Source organism: Saccostrea echinata, unplaced genomic scaffold (genome assembly GCF_033153115.1).
Source record: "Saccostrea echinata isolate AGI-Se365-2 ecotype Australia unplaced genomic scaffold, CSIRO_AGI_Sech_v1 ptg000051l, whole genome shotgun sequence".
NCBI lineage: Eukaryota > Metazoa > Mollusca > Bivalvia > Ostreida > Ostreidae > Saccostrea > Saccostrea echinata.
The window spans coordinates 4253004-4258328 of NW_026889800.1; the positions used below are offsets into that span (position 1 = coordinate 4253004).

Genomic DNA, 5325 nt, shown 5'->3' on the forward strand with positions numbered 1-5325 from the left:
ACATCGAAATTGTATGACAAAGGAGATGAATTCAGCTTTTCCATCGTCAACTTTCCTTATTTATGTAGTAATATTTCGTTATTGCCTACATATGTGGTTCACGTTTCCCAACTTATTTGATACTAAAGTGCATGCTTTGATTACGACCAATTTTCAAACCGAGGCAGGCTACTGACAGTTGTGTCTTTGAAATAGTATTTTTATTATCTGTTCAGTAAAAAAAAATATTCCATATTTTATTTGAAACAGATCATACAACCAGCTCTTGAACACAACATTAGAAGAGTTAAAAAGTTGCAATGAGATCGAATTTCAATGGACTGCAGAAAATGTAGGCACCTTTCGACACCATTTCTATCCAGCAATCATTGGAGAGACGATGCATTTTCAATGCAATGATCCTGCTGCAATGTGAAAATACTGTTAAGGAATTCTTATAAAATGAAACTAAAGTCAATAAATTGCAATAAACAGGTTTTTTATGAACATTTACATCATAGAATATCTGAGTTACGGTATATCAAGGAAAATAAACATAAATATAGCTTCCTCTTCTACGAGACCGAGTCACTTATTACATAATATGGAAGTGTTTATATATTTAATTTGTATAATGCATAGTTTCACTTTTTATAAACAAAACTTTTTGTTCATTTTTACCTTGGAAGGGAGGGATATTTAATTGGCTAAGTTTTTAACAACAACAGTCATTTAAACAGCATTATCTGAGACTTTCTTTAGCGATGAATTTCAGTAAATATTTATCATATTGTAATCTGTAGGGTGGGTTCTAACCACGAACAATAATTCTTCTTAATGTTGTCTGTGGTAATATGTTTTTGTGCAAATTAACAAAGTCGCTACACTTCGACTTCAACTGATTGGTATATAATTAAGCTAGTTTTCACTTTTATCCTTTTTTATTCTCTTAATTGTCCAAGACCGTAGTCTGAAACCCCTGTATTCGAGTCGCTGCTTGCAGACTTTTTATGTCTGAACCAAGTCCCCAGGACATAGTCTGAAACGTAAAGTTTGATACACCTGTTTAGACTTGTCAATAAAAGCTATCTTTATTCTCTAAGGCTTAAGGAATAAATGAGACACCTTAAATGAAACCCAATATTCCTATTTCTTCTTTTTTTTGCTTCCTTACAGGACTGCTTTATGAACCTTACATCATAGTACCTGCTTTATATATCTTTCAAGATACGTCTCATATACTCCATAGTCTCTCAAATGTTTGATATAATCATATGAACAAAGAGGACAGAATTTGATTGACAAGATCTACTTGACCTAGAATAGTTAATTTCTCTATTATTAATCTAACAGCAGAAATTGCATCAAGTTTTCATATATTTCGTTGTCGTTTCCAAATGATACAATCAACTTTGTTTAAAACAACGATGTACTACAAAATAACATTTCCTGCACATTTATCAGGGTCAAGATTGATACATAAAATACATTCTATCTAAATTTCTTTTCTCAAGAAGGTATTTAATCATTGGTGTATAGATGATTATATTTACCTAACGCTCTTTCTTGATTGCAATTATTCTAAGAATTTTGTTAACTCCGACTCTTCAAATGGAATTTATAAGTAATTATCAAGTACTACTATACAGCAAGATGAGTATATTTTCACGGAAATTTCTCACCGATACCAAAACCACAAGAAATAAATACTACTGAGTAAATCCAATACACAATGTAACTGCTTGTATTTCATTAAACGAAATTCTATGTATTGACAAAATGAACATTGAAACAACCTGAATGTATCTAATTGTTGACATAATTTATTCATTGCGATGGGTAGAGTGTTTCTGATGAAAGAAGAGATGTAAAAGATGTAATTATACTCCTACAATATTTGTCTGCTTAGATGAAATTTGGTGTAAAATCGGCCTTGAAAATATACATCATTCTTTGTTTTTATTCTCAATACACCATATGACTGCTTGTATCTAATAAGACAAAATTCGCTAGTAGGTTATATTTTTTTTCAATTTTGGGGTTTTTATTTATGTTTGAAATAAATATGGATATAACTGTATAACTATTAGATTTAACTGATGTGAAAAAGAAACACATTTTTTTTTACATTACATGTAAATTGGAACAAATTTAATACCTTGTTTACTTTCAGCTGAACCCAGAAAACAAGAAATTCGGTACGAAATATCAAATCACTTTGAAACTTGATATCAAAACCGAAATTTGGTAAAACAAAGAAATATTCCTGAGAAGAAAATATATGAGCTTACATATAATGTTGTGTCCCAGTTAGAAAGGCATTGTCTTTGCCTTTTCATCAAATCATCAGTCCTACTATTGCTTCATTGTCTTCAGGCTTATGATAATATGTAGACTTGTGATACTTCATGAGCCATACATTTTTTTTTTATCAATCAATTCCATTAAACGAGTAGGGAGGTAACATTTGGTCGTGTTTGGTTAGTATTTCTGTAAAACCTGTCTTTATGCCGATGTTTGATCCTCCTTTGTTAAACCTAAATTGATTAATTAGTATCTTTACATACCATTTATTTCTTAACATCTGATGCTTGACATGCGATATGTTTGTTAAAGTTTATCAATAGTAATTTGCTTCATATAAAACCTGTTGTAAGATGCACATGACAGATATGTTATTATTCCCTTATTGATCGAAATATGATGTTTGAAGTTTCAATTTATACAAAGAATAAAACATATGTTTCTCGAATTATTTTGCATTTTTATTTATCCCATGACATGTTTATGTATCAATATCGATAACAGCAACATTTGTTAAATAAATAAAGATAATTGTAGAAAAAAAATTGACAAAACAACATACCTACACCTTGTTCTCGATAGAAGATAGGCTTGTCAAAAGTACAAAAAAAAATTTAAAAAAAAAATAAGCCTCAATTATAATTGTAAAATTATAGAGTATTCCCCTTTATGTTGACTGTTAGGCTAAATTAAAGGAGTATAAATTATGCATAAAAAGTCTAATCAAGGAAAAAGATACTGTAAATAGACGTATGAAGTGAAAGATTCTCCTAACAATGCATAAGAATCAGCTTAGCATGTTAAAAACCATTCTCTGTAATAACTCGAAATTTAATACTGGAGTTGTGGCACGCATAGTCTTAGAATTTTTCTCCAAACTGTCTGCGCTGAAAGTTCTTTGATACAGTAATCTCAAATCAGGCAAAAATTTGTTCCTATGCCTCATGGTTACCATGGTAAATTGCCATAAAGTTTGAAAGATGTCATTTTCAACATCATGAACATGTTCAGGACGTCTGTATATGGATGAAAAATTTTCGAACGGGACGTAAAACAACAATCAATCAATCAACATGTTCAGTGTTCCATAGTTAACGCTTACAGCAGTGCAAACAAGTGGTAATGACTGCTTCCAAAAGTTGAAGGCTTGATGTCTTAAATGCATGATAAACATATTTGAGAAATCAATTTTACATGTTACTATGGAAACAAAGTATTCAAAAGTAAAAATTTTATTCATTCATTTTCATACCGTCATACACTCAAAAATAAAAACAAGTAAAAGACAAAGATCCTGGTAATACATACCAAGGACGAAATGTGATAACAATGTTATCAATGACAATGTTATTGGTTGGCAATGGTTGCCATGGTTTTAATACTGCAAAGGGATTTAAAAGTTACTCTCTGGGTGTTTTAAGCTGATCCTTTCTTTTTTAAAAAAGCAGATTTCTATTTAACTGTTGGTCAATTTTTAAAGGTGTTGATGTTGTCTTAATTTTTATTTTTCACAAAATTCAATTTAAATATTCTTTCTAATTCTAATAGAAGTAAGCTGAAAAAATATGCATAAAAAGTTGAAAAATATTTTGTTTACTTGGAAACGTACCCTTGTTTGTATATTCCCAAACCTTTTGTGATTGATATTTATGAACAATCAACCTGACTTTCAATTTTGACTTCCACACAATCTCTAACTGGATGCAAGAAACTACCACATGGGGTTTAATATTGCCATAAAGTGAACAAAGTCGAACATTTTCTCTTCTTAGTAACCATAGCAACAGTGGGTTTTTTTTTCTTCATCAAACTTTACCAATATATATTCACTTTTAGCTCTATCAGTTAAATACTATTTTTGAAAAGTCAAAAAAAATATGTTTCTTGATTGAATTGTTACAAATTCCTAAAGCAACAAAAAAATTTCACTATAAACCACTGGTATGTTATTTCCATGGTTAAGCTGCAAAGTAGCAATTAATCCAAATTTTTCTTACGCTACTTGTGTTACAAGGTCCTAGCAATAGATATTCGTCAGTCTAGAATGTTTCTATGTTTTTCCTCAAGAAATAGGATCAACCAAAACTTAGCAGCAAATTTGTATGGCCACACCACACTGTGTTACCAAGGCAACCATGAAAGTTATATTTTTAGAAAAATATTATCAATAACTAATTGCCTAATTACCTAAGGTTAATTACTGTGGAATCATCATTGTTCGTGGGGACCAATGTTCATGGATTTCGGTGGTTACTCTTACTCACGAATTTACATCCCCACATACGTTTATTTTGTAAACATATTGATTTATAGAATCCACATATTTTTATTGTTTTTATTGAGTTCTTGATTGATTTTGATCAGGTGCCATGGAGGAGTGAGCATCCCCTGTCGACCGGTCCACCCGCCCTGTGCTCGTTGTCCTGATCGGTAAACTGAAAAATCCGCAGAGAATTTAAAACGAAAATAATACCCTAGCAGTTTTTATGAAAAACGTCAGTCAGCATTCTACTTTGCGATAGATAAAATTTGCTATTTGTATCGACAATAGAATTTGCGAAATGTTGACTTTAAGCAGGACTGTTGATATCCTTGTGTCATCCACTTATTTGTCAATAGCGAGACATAAATTCCGTATGCAGGTGATAATGGTATATGACTTCATAAATAAGAGAGGTTAATAATAGAAAAATTGAAGTTATCACGTATATCATAAAGTTTTGTTATCGGATTACATATTAATGTTTTTTTAGTAAAATTTCCAAATATGAAACAAATGTGTTAGACTCACTAGTCAACGTAGGAATGAAAAATGAATATTTGTTATTTATAAAACGTCGGCGATATATCTTAGTGTCGAAATTATCAATGATGTCATTATTTTTCATGAACTTTTATAGGCCAAATATTTTTGTGACATTGGTTACAGTGACTTACACTGGATTAAGATTATATTGTATAAAGGGTCGAATTTCTGTGCCTATGATAAATATTTCATAACGTCTTTCATGCAATTTTTTTTCATCAGGTGTTTACATACAG

At 30.7% G+C, this 5325-nt stretch overlaps 1 long non-coding RNA gene across 1 annotated transcript; it reads right to left on the bottom strand.

Moving 5' to 3' along the window:
- Nucleotides 1-222: 222 nt before the first annotated feature.
- Nucleotides 223-2346, bottom strand: LOC133203760 (uncharacterized). Its single transcript, XR_009723465.1, has 2 exons — nt 2271-2346; nt 223-404 (listed from the first exon to the last, which is right to left on the bottom strand). It is a non-coding gene; the product is annotated as an uncharacterized LOC133203760 (long non-coding RNA).
- Nucleotides 2347-5325: the final 2979 nt, after the last annotated feature.